The following is a 24249-nucleotide window of genomic DNA, read 5'->3' as shown; positions in this document are numbered from 1 at the left end:
TTTTGATCAATAGGACTTGATCCAATTAAGCCTATTATCCAATAAGATTTGATCCAATCAAACTTAAATCAAATTAAATTAAATCATTTTCAATTAAATCTGATTTGCATCTCTAAGATCAATTAGAACAAACCATGTTATCCATTAGGGCTTGATCCAATCTATTGAAACTAAACCTACTTGAATTCAATTCGATTAGATTTGATCCAATCTCCATTGCTCAATCAAATTGAGCTAATTAACAATGTTAATTAATTATTCTTTTAATTTATCAATCATTTAGTAAATAATTTATTGCAACCTTTGTACAAGATTAATCATCAATTATATTAATAATTAAATTCTTCAATAATAATTCATAATTGTCGATCAGCCATTTGATCAAATAGGTACTTCTACGTGTGACACCCCATAGGTTCGAACTTAAGCTGATAGCACAAGAATAATTCTTGTACTAATCGATGCAACCATTTAGCAATAGGACCCAATGTCTGGATAGACCGAATATACGCTCAGCAATACTCTAGAACATATATGGATATAGTTACTGTATAATCTATCCCTTAGACTTTCGATGCTCAAGGATGACTTAGGATTAAACTGTCAATCCTAAATGAGTGGTCCACATTATGTTTCAACCTCAAAAATCTTATGACTCTTCACTAGGACAACTCTGGCCAGAGTTTTGCTGAATTGAAATACAGTGATGCATCATCTCTAATTTTACTTGAAGTGATCAATCACATCTTGACTCGCACTCAGACTTCACAAGTACTTGACTATACTCAGAAACCTTCCATCACTGAACTAAAAATTTGGATAGTCTGACATAAAAGCACAATGAGTTGCTTGTAAGTCATCAAGACAGTCTCAGGTCAGAGGCATACTTATACCCATATCCTATCAGAGCAATCCTTGACAGCAGAGTGCTCCAGAGTTGGGCACACTCAATGAAACGTACTTCTATATTTCACCCGTATGCCATATCCATATCACCACATGCCTTGGTTAAAAAGACAACCAACTAATATGACATATAATGACCTACACTTGATACAATTATTATTTTTGTAACAATAGTATTATTTAGTCGTGAGTAGGATTTAAGAACTATATGATAATCCTCCTTTATCATTTTGGAAGTAGCTCTAAGGACTTCATCATAATACATGAGTTCTATTTAGAAAGATATATTCCTTATAATGAATCTGACAGATAATATTTATCAATTTATAATTCATATATATACATAAAGCACAATTATCTACAATCTAAATGATTGGCTTTAGAATATATTTTCCAACAACTCCCATTTGGACTAAAGCCAATCAGATCGATATCAAATACCCATCTTCTATTTGTGATCATCGAATTCATTAGATCCGATTGCTCTAGTCAATGGATTGTGGCCAACCTTTCATTTCAGTCAATCTTCCTAAGGTCAACTTTATCTCTATCTTTTTAGATAAGGTGATTGCAATGCAGAAAGTATTTGATTCTCTAATAAAACATTAGTTCTTTAGCTTAAGCTATGGCTCCAGTGCTACTGTCAATACAGAAGAACTAGACCATCAATGAAGGGTGCCACTTCGAGCTTACTAATGAATTTTTATAACCAAACAACTTCTTTACCAGCATCAAATGCCGCAAAGAACTCCGTATCGCAAACAAAATTGGCTAATAAATATTATATGAAATATTTCCAAGTTGCTCATCCTTTTAGGGTTAAAAACATAATCTAACACAATTTTATCATTTCAATCCAATTAGAAACTGAAATCAATATTTCATAGGTTTTAAGTCAAATAAGCTATTGATCCTTAGTATTTCACAAATACTTAAGGATAGTTCTCATAACCTTCTAAATCTTTATGGAGAACAGAGATGACAACCAAGCTTTTATTTCCTGTAATATAGAGATCTCATTTTCGATTAAGAGAATTTCATCCACAAACAATACAAAGAATAATATTATAGAACTATCAGCCCATTTGTACGTACAAGATTCTTCTTCGTTCTCCATGAAACTATACATTCAAGACATATATTCCAACTCCAAGAAGTTTAATTCAATCTGAATGGACTTGAGGATTGCCACAAAAAAAATGTATTGTCATAGTCAACACTATAACTTTGATGAAATCTCTTGGTAACTAAATGAAATTTTATAGGTCTTTACCTTTCCGTCTGTACCTCTTATCCATTTGAAAATCCATCTACATCTTATGGATTTTACCCCTTCAAGTAAATCAACGAATGTCCATATATTATTGATCTTCATGGACTTCATTTTAGATTTAATGGCTCTAAGTTACTTCTCAAAGTTAGATCCTTATATGGCATCCATATAGAAGATCAAATCTCCATCTTGAATTTAGAAACTTGTTGGTGCAGAATTCTGCCGACACCGGAGAAGCTGGAGTCGAGGAGATCGCGTCCGCCACCAGAACCTGCAAGAGAAGTCTAAATCAGAGTTGGGGGTACTCCGGCAAGACCCTCCGATGCTCAAGTCAGTACTCTGCCTCAACAGAAATGGAGTACTCAAATGAAATTTTAGCAGAGTTTCGAGATAGAGTTTTTAGCTTAGAAAAAAACATATCTGGAGGTCCCTTTTTATAGACGAAGAGCGTAACTGATCGACAGCAACTTCTGTAACCGTCTGGTAGTGGGCTGTTTGTGGCCACACGGAGTTTGTTGCAGAGAGTAGTGGCATCGGTGGGCCATTCAGAGCCACGTGGAGTTTGTTATGGAGAGTGGAGTGGTGTCCATTATCGTGACACCACGTAGAATCTATTACAGAGAGTGGAGTGGAGTAGTGGCCATTGTCGTGACTTGCCAGAGAGTTCGGGCCTGACGGCTGAAGCTCGGCTGGGATATCTGATGGAGCAGAATGGCTCTCTGTCTCTGCAACCTAAGAGAGGCTCAGATATTTTTGAGGTTGCTGACGAGTCCACTGTTGTCGGGTGCCTAGAGCGTTGATGCTGCAGGCGGAAGTCATCTGCTGTAGAAGTTCGAACAGGGACTTTCTGTTGGAGAAGTTTGGTTTCATGAGAAATCCGATAGAGGGTCGACCGACAGTGGAGTTCGGATAGCATTGTGGAGGTTCATCCGTTGAAGGAGTCTTGAGGACACTATGGAAGGTCGAACGTTGGAGGAGTCCGGGATTCAATTCTGTTATAGAAGTTCGGACGAAGACCAGTTGTCGTGGAAGTTCAGATGGAGACTTCTTATTGTAGAAGCTCGGACGAAAATCGACTATCGTGGAAGCTCAGATGGAGACTTCTTATTGTAGAAGTCCCATGTTAGAGAAGCTCGATCATTGATGAAGTCCGAAAGAAGTTCGGAGTAGAGATCCGACTGGTGGAACCCGTCCGTTGTAGGAGTTCATCTGGAATCCATCCACTGTAGAAGTTCGGTTGGGATCCAGCTCTCGTAGGAGCTCGAATGAAATCCGGAAGGTGGTCGACCATTATAGAAACTTGGATGGAATCTGATTACTGTAGAAGTCCTGCTATTGGAGAAGCTCGGACATTGACAAAGCCCGAAAAAAGTTCGGAGTAAAGTCGTTCGTGGCCGGAAGAAGTCTAGGCTAAGATTCGGAGAATAGTCGATCACTGTAGAAAATCAGCTGATAGTGAAGCTCAGAGAACGTTTGGAGCAGTCCAGTAGATGAATGGAGGAGCCAATAATTGGAGAAGTCTGGATGGTATTATGGAAGTTCGGATGGTCGGGGGAGTTCGAAAAGATACCTCACAAGGTCGGAAGCCAGAAGAGTCCTGGGAGGGTTGGCCTCTTACAAACTTCGGCTGGGGTTATTTTATACCCAACACCAGTCCCCCTACTTCCGAGTTTGGGTTCCGAATGAAAAAAGTATAGAGAAATTTTCACAGCCAAAGTTGCTCCCCTTGATTTAAAAATTCAGCTGACCTATGAGCAGCAGGCGATCAAGGATGTAGAAGCAGAGTCTGAAGTTCTGAGGAAGAGGCTTTGAAAATCGGAGGGCGAAAGCCGACGGTTCCACCAAATGTATCGAGAGATGCTGTTAAGAAAGAAGGAACTAGAAGAAGAAGTTGAGAACTTAAGGCAATCTCTGATAATGGCTGGAACCGAGAGTTCGAAGTCAGAAGAAGTCGAGCTTCCTTAAAGCTTCTTTTACCTTTTGTTCTTTTATGTATTCTTTTCTTTTCTTGTCGTTTTTCTTTTTTGGCCTTCAAAGGCTTTGTAATGCACACTTTACTAATGAAATGAAAAGAAATTTTCTCATTACCTTGTCTATTCTTGCTTTGAGTTGTTGTTTACCACGCTTCTTTTGTCTTTTGTCTTGTTCGATGTTGATGTTATTTGAAGGTTCCTGGTCGTCGCCGTGTGGATTTGCCCTTTTTTGTTCGTGACCGAAGGTCTTTTCGAGGCCACTTGAGTTTGACGCTTCCTCCCGGTGCTCGAGCTTGGGGGCCCGAACTTCTCATTACCTTGAGGAAGTCGATTTTCTCCTGCCAGTGTCGGGTTCCCTCTTAGAGACTGAGGGTTTTTGACAAGGGTCTCCTTCCTCATTGAGATGTGATTCCTTGTGTCTTTGATGTAGTTTGTTTTTCCCTTGTCACCGGCGTAGCTCGTCGCTTTCTCCTTTTTTGTTCCCCCTTCTTTTTTTTTTTTTGTGTTTGAGTGAGGGTTTTTCCTTTGCTCTTAACGGGGTTGTAAGGGTGTGGAGGAGTCATTGAGGAGACTTTCCCCCTCATCTGGTCTTGACCGACCAGGTCTTCATTTGTGTCAGGACGAGGTTTTCCTCCTATTCCTAACATGGCTGTGGGGGCACATAAGGGCCGTTGCAAGGGCCTCTCCCCCCATCCGATCTCTTAATAACCAGGCCTTCGACTTTGCTCATGTTAGGATGAGATTCTCCTTCTATTCCTAACATGACTGTGGGGGCACATAAGGGCCGTTGCGAGGGCCTCTCCCCCCATCCGATCTCTTAATAATCGGGCCTTCGACTTTACTCATGTTAGGACGAGGTTCTCCTCCTGTTCCTAACATGGCTGTGGGGGCACATAAGGACCGTTGGGAGAGCCTCTCCCCCCATCCGATCTCTTGATAACCAGGCCTTTGACTTTGCTCATGTTAGGATGAGGTTCTCCTCCTATTCCTAACATGGCTGTGGGGGTATATAAGGGCCGTTGTGAGGGTCTCTCCCCCCATCCAATCTCTTAATAATCGAGCCTTCGACTTTGCTCATGTTAGGACGAGGTTTACCTCCTGTTCCTAACATGGCTGTTGGGGCACATAAAGGCCGTTGCGAGAGCCTCTCCCCCCATCCAGTCTCTTGTTAATCGGGCCTTCGACTTTGCTCATGTTAGGATGAGGTTCTCCTCCTATTCCTAACATGGCTGTGGGGGCACATAAGGGCCGTTGCGAGGGCCTCTCCCCCCATCCGGTCTCTTAATAATCGGGCCTTTGACTTTGCTCATGTTAGGACGAGGTTCTCCTCTTGTTCCTAACATGGCTGTGGGGGCACATAAGGGCCGTTGCGAGAGCCTCTCCCCCCATCCGGTCTCTTAATAACCGGGCCTTCATTTGTGTCGGGACGAGATTTTCTTCTTGATCCTGACATGCTTAGTTTCGATTGTCTGAAGGAGCTACTCCCTGTCATTATAGGCTCATGCCAAAAGAAAAGATATGCAAATATAAAACTTTCATTTAAGGCAAAGTTACCGGTAATACATTCGTAGATTTTTCGAGTTCCATGGTCGCAGAAGGTCTGCTCTTCCGAGCTCTTTTAGATAGTATGTTCCAAGCCAGACTACCTTCTTGACTTCATACGGGCCTTCCCAGTTCGGGGCAAGTTTTCCTTGGTTCTGTGGTTGTGAAACAGTAGTTTGTCGAAGTACTAAATCCCCTGCTCTGAAGGCTTTGCTCTTGACCCGGGAGTTGTAGTAGCGGGCTACTTTCTACTTGTAGGCTGCCATCCGAACTTGAGCTGTCTCCCACTTTTCTTCTGACAAGTCGAGGTTGGCCTTGAGATCCTGTGAGTTGCACTGTCATCGAATGCCACGACTCGCGCCGATGGAAGCTTGAGTTCGATCAGGATCACGGCTTCTGTTCTGAGGGCTAAGGCAAAGGAGGTCTCCCTTGTGAGCAGTCTTTGGGTAGTTCGGCCAGAGCCAGTGTAGCCAACTTGGAGAGAAGGTCGGCCCTAGTATTTTCTGCACTTGGAATCTGCTTGATGGCAAAGCAACCGAAGGTAGGGATGATCTCTTTTACCTTTTCGAGATACTTGGCCATACTGTCATTTCGAGCTTTATAGTTTCCGCTGACTTGTCCCACCACCAATTAGGAGTCACTGTATACTTGGAGCCGATCTACTTCTAACTCTTTGGCGATCCTCAGTCCTGCAATCAGAGCTTTATATTCCGCTCTGTTATTCATCGTAGAAAATTCGAAGTGCAGTGCATACTCCGTAATAATTCCTTCTGAATTGATCAAGATCAGGCCCGCGCCTGTGCCTGACATGTTGGAGGAACTGTCCACATAGAGGGCCCAAAAACCATCAGGGAGATTTATTCTTTCTTCAGGGGAATTCGATTGGAGCCCTGTTTATCGGCTTCACCTCGTTCAAGTTCGGCCTCTTCCAGAATAGTGTACTCCACTATGAAGTCTGCTAATATCTAGGCTTTAATCGCCAACCGAGGTTGATAGTTGATGTCAAATTTTGTGAGCTCGACTGCCCATTTTGCTATCCTTCCGGAATCATCCGCTCGATGCAGAGCTGCCTTGATCGGCTGGTCGGTGAGTAGTATTATGGTATGCCCTTGAAAGTAAAGTCGGAGCCTTCGAGCTACAATCAACAAGGCGTAAGTTAGTTTCTCTAACTTAGTATACCTAGTTTCGGTGTCTCTCAATACTCGGCTAATGTAGTAGATCGGTCGTAGAATTTTTGTTTTTTCCTTAACCAGAACTGCTGCAAAAGCCACAGGAGAGATCGCCAGGTACAGGAACAACTCCTCTTCGAGTTCGGGCTTTGCCAATAGCGGAGGTGAGCCAAGGTAGCTCCTTAATTTTTCGAATACTTGCAGACACTCAGTGGTCCGACAGAAGTTCTTCGGCTGCTTGAGGGTCTGAAAGAAAGGTAGGCATCGTTCGGCCAACCTTGAGACGAAGTGATTCAGAGCTGCTACTCTCCCAGTAAGGTGCTGAACTTCCTTTATTGACTTCGGGGCGATTATTTTCTGGATGGCACGAATCTTTTCTGGATTTGCTTCAATCCCGTGCCCCGATACCATGAATTCCAAGAATTTTCTTGAGGTTAATCCAAAAGCACACTTGGCCGGTTCAGCTTCATCTTATATTTTCAGAGGGAGCTGAAGGTCTTCTCAAGGTTGGCGACATGGTTCTTTGTGGACTTGCAAGCATATCATCCACGTAGACCTCCATGTTGCGGCCGATCTGCTCTTTGAAGATCTTATTCACCAGCCGTTGATAGGTCACCCCCACATTTTTGAGGCCAAAAGGCATGACCCTGTAACAATAAAGACCACGGTTAGTAATAAAAGTAGTTTTTTCTTCATCCTCCGGTGCCATCTTGATTTGATTGTAGCTAGAAAATGCATCCATGAAAGTGAGAAGCTCGTGGCCCAGGGTCGCATCTACTAATTGATCAATTCTGGGCAGAGGGTAACTATTCTTCGGGCAGGCTTTGTTCAGCTTTTTGAAGTCTATACACATCCTCTACTTGCCATTTGCCTTCTTGATGAGAACCACATTGGAGACCCAGTTCGGATAGTTGACTTCTCTGATGAACCCGACCTTCAGGAGCTTATCAACTTCCTCAGCTATTGCCTTCTACCTTTCCGATGCATGACCTCAGATTTTTTCCTTCATCGGTCTATGTTTGGGATCAACGCATAGCTGTGGAATCTTCCTGGGGGAGAGCTCCACCGAACCCTATGGTTCAGGCTCCTCTGCCTACGAGCTCGGGGGAGAGTTCGGACACGTTTGTGTCCGAGAGGAGTTCGGAAATGTGGCCGAGCTTCACTCACCCCTTTTTCAGCTACGGGCTTACTGGAGTCACCCACCTATCGCTCCTTCACGGCCTCCTCATCTTTCATCTTGAAGGATTTCTCTACTTGGGCATATCCTTCAGCCTGAGCCAGCAAATCAGCGAAGTTCCTAGGATACTTCTTTTTCAGAGAAAATAGAAGATTGTTCTTTTGAAGACCGCTCTTCAAGGCAGCCATTACAATTGATTGATCCAAATTTTGGACCTCCAACACGGCGGCGTTAAAACGGTTGACGTAAGTTCGGATGGATTCTTCCTCTTTTTGCTTGATGTTGATGAGGGACTCCGAACCTCTTCGGGGATGCCGGCTGCTAACGAAATGAGCCACAAACTGGTGGCTCATCTGATCAAAGGAGAAGATGGTACCTGGCTTCAATGCCGAGTACCAATTTCTCACTGCTCCCTTCAAGGTAGATGGGAAAGCTCGGCACAGGATGGCGTCTGGCGCACCATGGAGCAGCATCATTGTTCGGAAGGCCTCCAGGTGGTCAATCGGATCTGAGGTTCTGTCATAGCTTTCGAATTGAGAGAGTTTGAAGTTTAGCGAGATTAGTTCCTGCATGATCATTTGAGAGAAAGGAAGTGTACAGATATCCTCACCGTAAGCAGTGGGAGCATGATGGAGCTCCTCGATCTGCCGGTTCATCTCCTGAAATCTTTGATCCAGGAGGTCCTCTCGACTGTGAGTCTCGAGGGTCTTCTGGTGGAACGGAGGTAGGGACCCTCCGGGGGTGGAATCATGATCGGATAGAGGGCTCTCCGCCTTCTGCTTCCCCTTTTTGGAGAAGACAGGGCGATTGGCCCAAGTGGCCCGCCCGATCGTCGGATTCTGGAACTCCGACGATGCTCTTTCCAGCCGCACTGATACTTGTGGCTGTTGCAACTGCTGCTGCATGGCCTGCACTGCTTCGGTGAGGCCCCTGACCTGTTGAGCTAGCAAGTTGAACTACTCCATGCCGACTGCCGTTGCTGGAGGACGAGGAGCCTTGGAAACTAGAGATGAGATCGGAGCTTGCGAGTCTCACTGAGATCTAGCCGCGGATGCCGTGGATCGCTTGGTGGATGCCTTTCGGGGAGGCATCAAGTGGAGATCTGGCAAGAGAAGAAGGAGAAAATGTCGAAGAAGATGACCAAAGACTATCCCGTTGAGTACTCCTTTAAGAACAAGGGTACTGCGTAGACACAGCCCCTTCCTCTAGCGCCAATTCTGTTGGTGCAGAATTTCACCGATGCTGGAGAAGCTGGAGTCGAGGAGATCACATCTGCCACCAGAACCTGTAAGAGAAGTCTAAACCGGAGTTGGGGGTGCTCCGACAAGACCCTCCGACGCTCAAGTCAGTACTCTGCCTCAACAGAAATGGAGTACTCAAATGAAATTTTAGCAGAGTTTCGAGATAGAGTTTTTAGCTTAGAGAAGAACATATCTGGAGGTCCATTTTTATAAACGGAGAGCGTAACTGATCGACAGCGATGTCTGTAACTATTTGGTAGTGGGCCGTTTGTGGCCACATGGAGTTTGTTGCGGAGAGTAGTGGCGTCAGTGGGCCGTTCAGAGCCACGTGGAGTTTGTTATGGAGAGTGGAGTGGTGTCCATTGTCGCGACTTGCCAGAGAGTGGTGGGGCCACGTAGAATCTACTACAGAGAGTGGAGTGGGGTAGTGGCCATTGTCGTGACTTGCCAGAGAGTTCGGGCCGACGGCTGAAGCTCAGCTGGGACGTCTGATGGAGCGAAATGGCTCTCTGTCTCTGTAATCTAAGAGAGGCTCAGATATTTTCGAGGTTGCTGATGAGTCCACTGTTGTCGGGTGCCTAGAGCGCTGATGCTGCAGGCGAAAGTCATCTGTTGTAGAAGTTCGGACGGGGACTTTCTGTTGGAGAAGTCCGATTTCATGAGGAATCCGGCAGAGGGTCGACCGATAGTGGAGTTCGGATGGCATTGTGGAGGTTTGTCCACTGGAGGAGTCTTGAGGACACTGTGGAAGGTCAAACATTGGAGGAGTCCGGGATTCAATTCTATTGTAGAAGTTCGGACGAAAACCAGTGGTCGTGGAAGTTCAGATGGAGACTTCTTATTGTAGAAGCTCGGACGAAGATCGACCGCTGTGGAAGCTCGGATGGAGACTTCTTATTGTAGAAGTCCCACTGTTAGAGAAGCATGATCATTGACGAAGTCCGGAAGAAGTTCAGAGTAGAGATCCGGCTGGTGGAGCCCGTCCGTTGTAGGAGTTCGTCTGGAATCCATCCGCTGTAGAAGTTCGGCTGGGATCCAGCTCTCGTTGGAGCTCGAATGAAATTCGGAAGGTGGTCGACCACCGTAGAAACTTTGATGGAATCTGATTACTGTAGAAGTCCTGCTATTGGAGAAGCTCGGACATTGACGAAGCCCGAAAGAAGTTCGGAGTAAAGTCGTTCGTGGTCGGAAGAAGTCTAGATTGAGATTCAGAGAATAGTCGATCACTATAGAAAATCGGCTAATAGTGAAGCTCAGAGAACGTTTGGAGCAGTCTAGTAGATGAATGGAGGAGCCCATTATTGGAGAAATTCGGATGGTATTATGGAAGCTCGGATGGTTGGGGGACTTCGGAAAGACGCCTCACAAGGTCGGAAGCCAGAAGAGTCTTGGGAGGGTTGGCCTCTTACAAACTTTGGCTGGGGTTATTTTATACCCAACAAAACTGAAGTATCTGTCTGGCTGACACGATACTCTACTGTGTCTCCTCAAGGATGCCTTTATATCGGGCTTCAGTTTTGATCTAATTAAATCCAGTTCTGTTGGTTTATGTGTCAGAGTGGGTTCCTCTACTTATCAAGCTTTACCAAGCTTGTTCTTAACGACATCAGTTTCTTCACCAAAAAACTTCTTTTCCAAAAGAATGTCTTAAAAATTCATGAACATCTAATGTCCATTAAGAAGGTAAAAGAAATATCCCTAATTTCTTTGAAATACTCTAAAATAATATTTATTAGACCAAAATCCAAGCTAGTTGGTTTGTGAACATTTCACATAAGCCCGAAACCCCAAATCCTAAGGTAAGAGAGCATCAAATTATCTAAGTCCATATCTCATATGGAAATTTGGTGATCGATTTACTTGGAACGTTCTTGAGTATATATCAAGTAGTCTCTATTACATAACCTTAAGTAGACCAGCAAACCCATAGTGGACTGAACTATGTCTAATAAAGTTTAATTCCTTCTTTTAGACATCCTTTTAAACTGTGGTGTCCCAGGAGAGGTCCATTGAGAGAAAATCTAATTCTCTTCAAGACTTGTCAAACATTTACTGTAAAAGTATTCACTTTATCAATCTGATCGATGAGTTTTAATACTCTTTATATTTTATTTTTCTATCTTATTATGAAATTATTTGAACATTTCAATCAATTCAGACTTGTGCTTCATAAGCAAGACACACCCATACCAAGATAGTGTTGGAAAATATGTCCTAAAGCCAATCATCTAGGTTATAGATGATTATGCTCCATACATGTATATGAATTATAAAATGATAAATATTATCCAGCAGCTTCATCATAAGAAATACATCTTTCTAAATAGAACTCATACGTTATGATGAAGTCCTTAGAGCTACTTTCAACATAATAAGGGAGGATTTATCATATGGTTCTTAAATCCTGCTCGAGACCAAATGATATAATTGTTACAAGGGCGATAATTATATCAAGTGTAGGTCATTGTGTGCCATAATAGTTGGTTGTCCCCTTAACCATGGCATGTGGTGACATGGGTATGGCATATGGGTGAAATATAGGAGTATGTTTCACTGAGTGTGACCAACTTCGGAGCACTCTGCTATCAAGAGTTGCTCTAATAGGATATGGGTATAAGTGTCCCTCTAACCTGAGCTGCCTCGATGACTTGCAAGCAACTCATTGTACTTTGGTACCAGACTATCCGAATTTTTAATTCGATGATGGAAGGTTTCTGGGTATAGTCAAGTACTTGTGAAGTCTGAGTGCGAGTTAAGATGGGATTGACCATTCCAAGTAAAATTGAAGATGATACATCACTTTATTTCAATTCGATAAAATTTTGACCAAAGTAGTCCTAGTGAAGAGTCACAGGATTTTTGAAGTTGAGATATAATGTGGACCACTCATAAAGGGTTGACAGTTTAATCCTAAGTCATTCTTGAGCATTGAGAGTCAAAGGGATGATTTATATGGTAACTATATCCATGTAGGTTCTAGAGTGTTGCTGAATATGCATTCGGCCTATTCGGACATTGAGTCCCATTGCTAAATGATTACATCGATTAGTATAGAAATTGTTCTTATGCTATCGGCTTAGATTTGAATATATGAGGTCACACACATAGAAGTACCTGTCTAATCAAATGGCTGAATGATAATTTTGAATCGTTGAAGGGTTTAATTATCAATATGATGAATGATTAATCCTGTCTGTGCAAAGGTTGCAATAAATTATTTACTAATGGTTGATAAATTAAAAAAATAATTAATTAATAATTTAATTATTAATTGACTCAATTTGATTGAGTAATGGGGATTGGATCAAATCTAATTGAATTGGATTCAATTAGGTTTGCTTTGGATTGATTGGATGCAGCCCTAATGGATAACAGGATTTGTTTCAATTGATTTTAGAGATGCAAATCAAATTTAATTGAAAAAAATTCAATTCAATTTGATTTGGGTTTGATTGGATCAAATCTTATTAGATAATAGGCTTAATTGGATCAAGCTCTATTGATTATGATATGATATTATATCTAAGAATCAATCTCTGGATTGATGGGATCTTAATCTAACTAATTTTTTAATTGGATTAGGATCTAATGAATTTTTTAATTAGGCTAGGACCTAATTAGTTAGTTTGTTATAATAAATTTTTAAGTTAGTTAGGATTCGGTCCAAGAATTAATTAGAATTGGACCAAGAATCAAGAGTCTTATTTGGACTAGGACTTAACCAACTCCCAAAACCCCATGTACTTAAGATTCTCCACGCCCCACTCCTTTCATCGTGAGAACCCATGCCCCAAAAGAAGTGCCGTGCTCCTCTCCTCTCTTTCGTGAAAATATGGTGCCCCTCCCTTCTTATGTTGTTGCCTAAAAAGGAGGGGGCATCCAAGAGTTGGATGCCCCAAATCTTCTTTAGATGCCCCAAATCCCACATGCCAAGCCCTCATCCCATGCCTCTTTGGAAGGATTTTTGAGAGCTTTGCTTGCTGATTCTTAGGCATCAAAGAGAGCCTCTCTTACTAGTTTTATAGCAAAAAATTGGAGAAAAAAAATTCTTCCCAATGAGAGAAAGAGAAGCAAAAAGAAAGGTCTTTTTTCTAGTGCGTAGCCTTGAAGAGAATGAAAATTAGATCTAATTTTTAACATAAAAATTTAGAAAAAAAATACTAAAAATATTTGATTGGGTGTTTGGGGCTTCCTAAGACTCTAGATCAAGGAGAAAAGGGAGGAAAAAAGAGAAACATGATTCTTCTCTTGGGTCTCTCTTTTGGATTCTTCTAGAGCTTAAGATTTTATGTTACTTTCTACATGAGAAATTAAATTAGATCTAATTTTATCATAAAAAATCAGAGAAGAAAAATTTTTTTTGAAATGTGAAAGGAAGAGAGAAAGGTTCTCTCTTGTGTGTGGGAGAATTGAGAAGAAAGGGTTCTTCTCTTGATCTCTATCATAGAGATCTGATGCATGGATCTAAAGAAAAAAAGAGAGGATCTCTTTATTCTTTATCTTCTTTATATTTCTTTGAGATCCGTAAACAGCATGGTATCTTTGCTATTGGAAAATTATCCCAAAGTCAATCATCAGTCAGTTGACGATTATGCTCATACTTATAAATTATATGAATTTTTATTAATAAAAGTTATTTAGCTTTTTCATTATAATTTATCCATCTTATTTGAACTCTTGTGTTGTGATGAAGTTCTTAAGACTATAATTAATCGACAAAAGAGGATTTATTGTTTAGTCCTTAAAAATATTTGTGACCAAATAATATTCTGTTAATAGAATAATAGTAATATCGAGTATAGATCGTTGTATGCCATATGAGTTGGTTCTCCTCTTAACCAAAGAGTATGGAGACACTGGTATTGCATGCAGGTGGAATGTAGGTGTACATTCGCATCGAACATGATCATTTGCCGAGTACTCTACTATCAAGAGTAGCTTCTAAAGGATATGGGTATAAGTGTCCCTCAGACCTGAGGCTACCATGATGACTTGTAAGCAACTCACTGTACTTAAGTACTAAACCATCTGAATTTCTAATTCAGTGACGAAAGGTTACTGGGTGCAGTCAAGTACTTATCAAGTTAGTGTGTGAGTCAAGATAGAATTAATCGCTCTGAATTAGTAGAGATATGCATCAGTGTATTTCAATTTAGTAACATCTTGGTCAGGATAATTCATGTGTTGGATTTGAAAAGTTAAAAATACAATGTGATTGACTATATTAGGGTTGACAGTCAAATCCTAGGTCATCTTGAGTATTAGAGTTAAAGAAATGAATTATACGGTAACCATACATTAGTAGGTTCTAGAATGTTGCTTTGTAATCCTTCGACCTATCTGGACATTGGTTCCATTGCTAGATGATTATATTGATTGGTATAGAAAATTATTCTTATGCTACTGACTTATGTTCGAGCCTATGGGGTCATACACATTAGAAGATTTGATCAGATCTGATGGCTGAAGTCCAATTGGATTGTGACTCTGGTGAGGAGTCCCATTGGAACTGGGACTCTATTATTAATAGAAAATTAATTAATAATTAGATTGCTAGTTGACTCAATTTGATTAAAAAAAGAGCTTTGGATCAAGTCTAATTGAATTAGATTCAATTTGACTTAGATTGGGTTTGATTTGATCAAACCTTATTACAAGAAAAATTTGATCCTGATTTGATCAGGACTTAAACTTAGCTAATTTCTAATTGGGTTAGAAACTTATTGAGATGATTGGGCTTCTAATTAGATTAGGTTTATTTTTATTATTGGGTTCAAACCATATTTGATTTGACTTAGAATTAATTTTGAAATGAAGAGTCCAAGCCAAGAGAGACTCTATCTCTTTATCCTTGTGCCACCCTGGACCCATCCACTGGATCACAATGCTAAATTAGATTTGGCTTGAGATTTTTGATATCTAGAGAGTGGGTTCAATAAGAGTGGGCTACAAAGCATGATGAGTTATGATCTTATCTCCTGCCTAATTTGAATGCGATCCGAATTAAAGATAAGGAGATAAGAAGAAAAGAGATTTTTCAAGTATGGAAAGAAGGGAGATGTGAATTAAATTTTTTTCTAAATTTCAATGAACAGTTTTTAGATGTTTGAGACTCCTGATCCTCTTCCCCATACCAACTCTCATTTATGGAATTTTTGGGATGTCCAAATTGTTTTGGCATGGACTTTATTGGTGCCCTCTCCCTTGGACCCAAAACCCTAGCCCTTATCTATGTAAAGGGGGCTCCAATAGTGGATGCCCCATATATGTTCTCTTTATTGATTTTATTTTTTATCCAGAGCTCCTCCTCTCCTCTTCCTCCTCTAGATATTCTCTTCCTTTGAAGCATGGTTCTTGAAGAAGAAAGAAGAAATCAACCTCAAAGATCCTTGTAAGCTAGCACTTCCAAGGAGCTTGCATCGGTCTTCTTGTGGACGTTCTGTAGAGGCTGGATGATTTTGTGTAGCTAAAATCGTCCGACCGTGAGCAACTTGAAGGAGTGCCTATCCAAGTGTTGGACCAGCAAAGATCACCAATTTATAGTTCGGTAATGGTTTCTGAACTTATTTGATTATTTTTGATAGATCTAAGGGTTATATCTAGAATTGTAGTATCTATTAGATCGATGCAAATTTTATTTTCAGATCTTATGTGCATGTTAAATCATATTATTGATCTTGGCATAGTAGCCTAGATTAGATGTTATGCATATAAATTAGGTTAAATTATTTAATCTAATAGTTCTACTGTATAAAATTTTAAAATTGCATGCATAGTACTGCTCGTATTTTCTTCAATTGGTATCAGAGTCATGTTTCTTTATGATGTGATTTAATATGCTATTAGATCTGATAATATGTCTTTAGTATTGGGAATTGTATCTTAAAACCAATTATTTGACGATTGTGCTAAGTATAAATATATATGAATTGATTAATAACAAAAGTTATTTGACCTTTCTCATCACAAAGTTACATCTTCTAACGAACTCCTATGTTGTGATGAAGTCCTTAGGATTACTTTGATCGGTAAAGGAGGATTTATCGCATAATCCTTAAACTAGTTCATGAGCAAATGATACACTATTTACTAGGACGATAGCAATATCAAGTGTAGGTCGTTATGTACCATATGCGTTGGTTGTCCTCGTAACCAAATGTATGGAGATATTAGTATGGCATACAAATAAGATGTAAGAGTACATCGTCGCTAAATGTAACTAACTACGGAGCATTCTGCTGTCAAGTGTAGCTTGCAAAGGGTATAGGTATAAGTGTCCCTCTGACCTTAGATCACTACGGTGACTTACAAGTAACTCACTGTACTTTGGTACCGGACTATCTGTGTTTATAATTCAATGATGAAAGATTTTTAGGTACAGTCAAGTACTTGTTAAGTCAGTATGTGAGTCAAGATGGGATTGACCCCTCCAAATTAGTAGGAGTTAATATATCAATGTATTTTAATTTAGCAAAACCTGAGCTCGAATAATCCATGTAATAGATTTGAAAAATTGGAATACAATATGGATGATTTATCTAGGATTGACAGTTAAATCCTAGGTCATCCTCAAGTATTAGGATCAAAGAGATGAATTATACGGTAACTATATGCCAATAGGTTCTTGAATGTTGCTTCACCATCATTCGACCTATCCGGACGTTGGGCCATCATTGCTAGATGGTTACATCAATTGATTCAGAAATTTATTTCTGTGCTACCGACATAGGCTCGAACCTATTGGGTCACGCTCAAAAAAAATTTTTGATTGATCATGAGATTGATCAACGATTGAGAATCATTTAAGGACATAATCATCAATTCGATTGATGATTAACTTTATGCAAAAGTTGCAATAAATTTATTCATCGATTGTTAGTAAATTAATGAAGAATTAATTAGCAATTAGATTACTGATTAGCTCAATTTGATTGAGCAAAAAAGATTAAATAAAATCTAATTGAATTAGATTCAATTAAGTTTGATCCGATTAGGTTATAAGATGACCTAATCGCTAAGAAAGAATTATCCCTGATTTTATCAAGACTTTAATTTAATCAATTTCTAATTTGATTGAAATTTGATTAAAAAATTATGAACCTAATTAGATTGGATTTCATCTATTTTATTTGAGCTAAACCAAATGTGATTTGATTTGGATTCAAATAAGAAAATTAAGAGTCCATATAGAATTGGACTCTCCTTTTCCAATGCGCCACACTTTGCACACCATATTTCCTCATGCACAAATATTTTTTGTATGAGATTTTTTCATGCCAAAGAATTCTTCTCCCTCTCTATCTCATGTCCAAATCTGATTTGATTTTGATAAAAGGAAGGTTTTGAAATTGAGTTTCAAAACATTCCTTATCAAGAGAGTTTGATCTTATCCAAATCACTCCACACGCTATCTCTTTTATTCTCTTTCTTTTGTGCAACTTTCTAAGGGATTTTTTTATGTAAAAAAATAGATAATGATTTAACTCACCATGGAAAATTATGAAAGGGGGCTTTCCATGTTTCTTTTGAGGCATGGAATTTGTGGAAGGGCAACAATATATGGTAGAGTCCAAGATCCTTAGGATACTTCATCCCTACCTCATTACACACCAATAAAAGGGGTTTTATTTTTTGTTTTAAGCATGTAAGATAGAAGAGAGAGAGGCCTTCACATTGAGAAAGGTCTTGGGCATGATTTTATGGCGTGAAAGAAGAGGAGAGCCCAAAACCTGATTTCTAGGAATTTATTCCTCAGGATTTGGGAAGAGAGAGAAAATAAGAGAGAAATTATTTTCTTTTTTATCTTTTTTCTACCTCTTCATCTCCTCCAGAAGTCCATCTTCAATCTCTGGAAAGGTTCCAAAGATTTGTAGAAGAGATTCAGATTAGCCAAGAAGAAGGTCTTTGTTGGGAATAGTGTCCCAAAGCCAATCGTCAACCTGTTGACGGTTGTGCTCCTTTTGTATTAGTACATGAATTATAAATAAATAAAAGTTATTTTGGTATTTTTTCATCACAAATGTTTCATCTTCTAATGAACTCCTGTGTTGTGGTGAAGTCCTTAGGACTATTTAGACTCGACAAAGGAGGATTTGTCGTTTAGTCCTTAAACATGTTCACGACCAAATGATACGTTGTTACCAAGGACGACAATATTTATCGAGCATAGGTCGTTGTGTGCCATATGGGTTGGTTGTCCTCATAACCAAAGAGTGTGGAGATACTGGTATGGCATACAAGTGAGATGTAATGGTACATCTGCACTGAACGTGACCAACTCCGGAGCTATTTCTGCTGTCAAGATTTGCTCCGATGGGATATGGGTATAAATGTCCCTCCGACCTGAGACTGCCACGGTGACTTGCAAGCAACTCACTGCACTTAGGCACTGGACTACCTGAATTTCTAATTCAGTGACGGAAGGTTGCTGGGTGTAGTCAAATACTTGACTTGTCGGTGCGTGTGTCAAGATGGGATTGACCACTCCAGTTTAGGAGCTGTGTACAGTCGTGTTTCAATTTAGCAAAACCTTGGCCAGGGTAGTCCTAGTGAGTCACAGGACTAATTGAGTTGAGCACGATTCGGATGATATCATCAGGGTTGACAGTTTAACTCTGAGTCATCCTAAACATAGGGATCAAAAGGGATGAATTATACGGTAACCATATTCACGTAGGTTCTGAATGTTGCGATTGCGATTATTCGACCTATCCGGTCGTCGGGTACCATTGCTAGATGGTCACTTCGATTAGTACAGAAATTGGTTCCTGTGCTACCGGCTTAGGTTCGAACTTGCGGGGTCACACATATTAGAGGTTCCTTTCTGATCTGATGGCTGATTATGAGTCTTATCTATCTGGAACTCTATGATTGAGAATTAGGATTCTCTAATCATGAGTTCCACACATTTTGGGTTTCGGGGTCAAAATTTTGAATTTTGAATTTTGAATTTGAAATTTGAACTCTTTGATCAGGGATTCATATCGATGGTCTCTGATGCCTGATTGCCCATCGAATTTGGACTCAACATTTATGAGAGGTTTAATTAGTGATTTAATCACTAATTAACTCAATTTGATTGAGTAATTATTTTTGGATCAAGTCCAATTGAATTGGATTCAGTTTGGATGGACCCGATTAGGTTAAATGTTGACCTAATCGCTAAGGTGGTTTAGTCCCTGATTTGATCAGGGGTTAGGTTTAGTTAATTTCTGATTTGATTAGGATTTTATTAAGCCTAATTAAGCCTAATTATGTTGGGTTTAATTTGGTCTAATTGTGCTCAACCTATTTTAAACTAGGTTGGCTCAATTTGAATCAAACCACCTTGTTTTAAATTCCCTGCGTCACCCAACTTCCTTGCACCCATTTGAATTCACGAGAAGAAACTTCTCGTGAAATTTTTCTCACGCAAAACCCTTCCCCACATCCTCATTTGTGCGCCATATGGATGGATAAAATAATTAGTTAGCCATTCAAATTCAAAGCATGTTTGAATTTGAATGGATAACTTATCACTTGCCCTTTCATCCTTATCCATTTTGTGCGTCATATTACTTACACGAGAAAAGGTTTCTCGTGAAACTTTTTCCATGCACAAAGAGCCACGCCCCTTCTCTTCTCACGCCCAAAAGGATAGGAATAAGTTGGTTTTCGTTTGAATTCAAATTTGATTTGAATTCAAATGTGTAACCTCTTGTCTTTATCCTCTCACGCGGATAAGACACGTTCGACGTTGTTTTTAAAAGGGGGAGAAAGGTGGGACGTGCGTAGAAAAATTAGGAGAGAAACTTTGGGGCATGAGGAAGGCTTCTGCGTAAGGTGAAGGTCCAAAACCTTCCGAGAGAAAAAGAAAGAAAAGAGAGAAAATTGGGCGCAGGATTTTTGGTGTGTACCCTAGGGTTTCTACCTAGGGTTCGGGAAGTGAGATTGGTGTGCCACGAGTGTCGTGAGTCCACCAAATTTTAGAGAGAGATCCATCAGCCTCTCAAGTAACTGTGCAGATGATCCGGAGCGTCTGAGAAGTCAGCACACATCGATCGAAGGAGTTCGATCAACATCTGCCATCAAAAGGGTGAAATCACGAACTAGCATTCGTGAGGAGCTGATCAGACGGGAGCTTCGTGTGGACGATCCACAGAGGCCAGACAGTTGGGTGGCTGCGACGTGATGATCAGAGCCCTCCGACGGTGATCAGATTGCGGTGATCGACTACCCGCAAAAGGTGATGTGTTCTGAACACAGTACTGTAAAACGTTTATTGATTCAAATTTGAATTTCAAATTTAAATGCATGCTGTTGTATCATATTTAGATCCTAGTGTAGGGTTAATTAGTATTAATTAATGAGATTAATTAATAATTCCGCTGTAAAATAGTAATTTTGAAAAAGTTTTAAAATTACCATTTTGCCCCTGCACTAAATTTTCGCTTCAGTCTTCACGTGAACTAGCTGTTGAATGTATGTCCTAGAAATCAATCTTGGCTTAACACATATCATATTTTTAGGACAAAATTTTGTACTTATTGAGCATTTATATTTTCATTCATGTTTATGTATCCATGAATCATCCAAGAGATTAACAAGATGATGACACATATTCTCAAAGAGTTGAAAATTTGAGACATGTGTCATTGATGGTTGATTCCTAAATTGCTCCTAGTCATAGGATCATCGTGGGGATGATGATTGATCCGAATAGATCAGTGCACGGATCGCTTCCTCCAAGCAGATGGGTCTTGAATCTACGGTGTAGTGACACTAGAGTGAGAGTGCAGGAGTTGTTAGAGAACAACTAGCACTGAGCGTGACCAACATGAGAAGTCACATGGATGTTTGCTCACTCGTTAATGACTTTCTTGATGCTGCAGTTGTATAATTGATCCTTTGACTTGAGATGGTACTACTACTCATATAGAGGCTGCTAGAGTTTGACTAACACATCAACAGGATCTCGATGAGCTATTGTAGTGGATATTGGTGACAGTTAATCCACTATAGGAGTGAAGTGTGTATCAAGATGGAATCTATCGACTCTAGCAGAAGGGAGTAGTCCTATGGGATTTAAGAGGCTGAGTCCTTAAGTTTATGGCCATAGTAGTGTGATTAATAGAAAAGAGTTTCCATAGAAATCACATATGGACTCGAGCTGATTGAATCTATCATATGACCGATGATGAGGTTTGATGATTCATTCATGATCTGCCATCCAGCCGGGACTCATGATAGAGGAACTGTATTATGCATTAACTGCACCTAGAGGTTCATCATCTTTTATTCTACTAGGTTGCCACTATATACAGCTAGGTGTCATTGGTAGATTGTGAGACCCACGAGCATCATCTTGATAATCAATGATTCTTGGTGGGTAGAGTTGGAATTGTTCCAACTCATTGAAAAGAGTTTCAATGATATTGTGACAGAGATCACAATATATCTCACTACCAGACAGAATAGAACCTATAGGATCATGTACAAAAGAAACTTTTGACTGATCAGATGGTTGAATTACGATTATAAATTATAATAGGATTTGATTATCAATTTGATTGATGATTGATCCAATGCAAATGTTGTATTATGTAACTCGCTAAAGAGTTAATGAGTTAAAAGAGGATTATTTAGTAATAGGATTGCTAATTGACTCAATTTGATTAAGCAATGGGGCTTGCATCAAGTCTAATTAAATGAGATTTAATTTGATTTGATCAACCCTAATTAGGTTATAAGATAATCGAATAAAGATCGAAGGATTAGTCTCAGTTGAATTAAGATTTGGGTTTGACTCAATTTCTAATTAGACTAGGATATATGAATTCTTATTTGGATCAAGAATCCTTATATTCATGGGTGCACAAATCTTAATTAGATTAGGATTAAATTGAGTTTGACTAAAGCGCTAAGGGAGAGTCCAAAAGGACTAGGAGTCCTCCAATTAGGTGACATATAATCTAAATAGTTTGGACTCCAAATCAGATTTGATTCTCCATTTATTTGGGTCTAATCTGGTCCTAATATGATTAGGATTGGTTGGAATTTTATTTGATTTAAAACAGCCAGCTAAAAACAGTCTCGTGTGGATTAAATTTCTCCTCCATGCGCCATAAGAGAGAGCCCCATGCCACCTTGATTTTGTGTGCATGCCAACCAGGTTTGGACTCCACCTTTGCTTTTTTTAGTGTGTAAGAACTCCTTAAATCATTTTTCTACCATGTGAAACCTGAGCATATAAGGAGAAAAGTGGGCGGCACAAAATTGGTAGAGTCGTAGGCATTATGGACTCTATCTCCCACCCAATCTAGAACTCATCTTATGTCTATTTAAACCCAACACCATGGGATGTGTAAGATGGATTTACATCATGTTTTAACACCCAAAAATCTGAGGAGGCGTGCGTCAAAATAGAAGAGAGGAGATGGATGGCGAGATGGTTGAAGGCGTGAAGCAAGATTGCTTTGATCCCTACTTTCTTGCAACAACCAAGAGTTGGTTGTTAGGACATCCTCTTCTCTATCTCTTATCTATATTTAGACATGGATGTCTCCTCTTCTCTTTGTCCAAAAATCGGACAAAATTCTTACATCTCTATTGTAGAGATTTGGTGTACGGATTTTAGGAAAAAAAGAGAAGAAAGAATTTTTCTCATGATCTCTAATGTAAAGATCTTCGTACATCTTCTTCTTCTCTGAGAGTGTCTTGAGAGAAAAGAAGATTTTCAGCCATCAAGATATGATCATTGCAAGGGAGCTAGCACCTTGGTGAGATCAAAAGGTTTATGATCAAATCAGAGTCTCATATGGATACCCATAGAGGCTGAATGCTTGTGCGGCTATAAGAGACCTTCGAATGATATCTATGATCATCAATTCGCATTGAAGATTGATCTATACCAAGATATATTATTTATTTATTTTTTTTATTTGATTTCTATATCTGAATCTTATCTCACATATGATGATCCTGTTTATGGTTTGAAGATTTGATCTTATGCATGCTTAGATTAAATTATATTTAATCTAAAAATTTTTAAAATTACACTACATACTTCTTTTGAAAAATTTTGCATGCATGAAATCATAAAACTTTAACAGTGGTATCAGAGCCATGTCATATGCATGATATTAGATTTTAGATCTGAAATCTGTAGAGAAAAATTTTAGATCTGAAAGGTTTTGATGTCGTTCTGACATAAGATTATCCTGGCATAATTTATTATGCTGAATGGTTGTCCTAGAATGATGTTCAAATTTTTAATTAAATTAGATTTTTAAATCTAATTTTTTCAGCATATATATGATATATGTTTTGTTATTAACATCTGAAAAGAGTTTCGAGATCTGTTTTGATTCATATATATGATATATGAGAGTATGTTTAGGGCTGAAATTTATTTTTATGATCTGAACTTGTTTATGTATATAATACATATTTATATATATGATTTAAAATTATTTTGAGATCAAAATTTACTCTTTATGCAAAGAATTTAGATCTGAAAATTTTGATTTAAGATCTAAAATTAGTGTTTGTGCAAAAAAGATTGGTCATGAGTAGATGAAATTAGGTCATGTAATTGGATTACATCAAAGGGTTTTTGATTTGATCATATTAGGTCTAAATCGATTTAGTTGTTGATCAAACCAAGTCAAGTATTGAATAAGGTGAGGTCAATAGAGCTTAAGACCATACAATTATTGTTGTTCGAATCGATTGATACCTATATGTAGAATCGATTAACCTAAGGACCTAATTCGGTTATATGAACCAAATCCGATTTACTTAAGCTAACATATTTGGATCAATTGTCCAATTGGTGTCTAAGCCAAATAATTGAAAGATAGTTATTTAATTGGTACCGTTAGCTTATCTGACTAATTTATTGGTGTCTAAGAAAAGCAACGGGGGGATCCCCACCAATCTCTACTTACCTGATCAATTTGAAAGATTGAATCTTAAGTATGGTTGCCTG

Source organism: Elaeis guineensis, chromosome 3 (assembly GCF_000442705.2).
Source record: "Elaeis guineensis isolate ETL-2024a chromosome 3, EG11, whole genome shotgun sequence".
Taxonomy (NCBI): Eukaryota; Viridiplantae; Streptophyta; class Magnoliopsida; order Arecales; family Arecaceae; genus Elaeis; species Elaeis guineensis.
Note: the sequence above shows the minus strand (reverse complement) of the source record.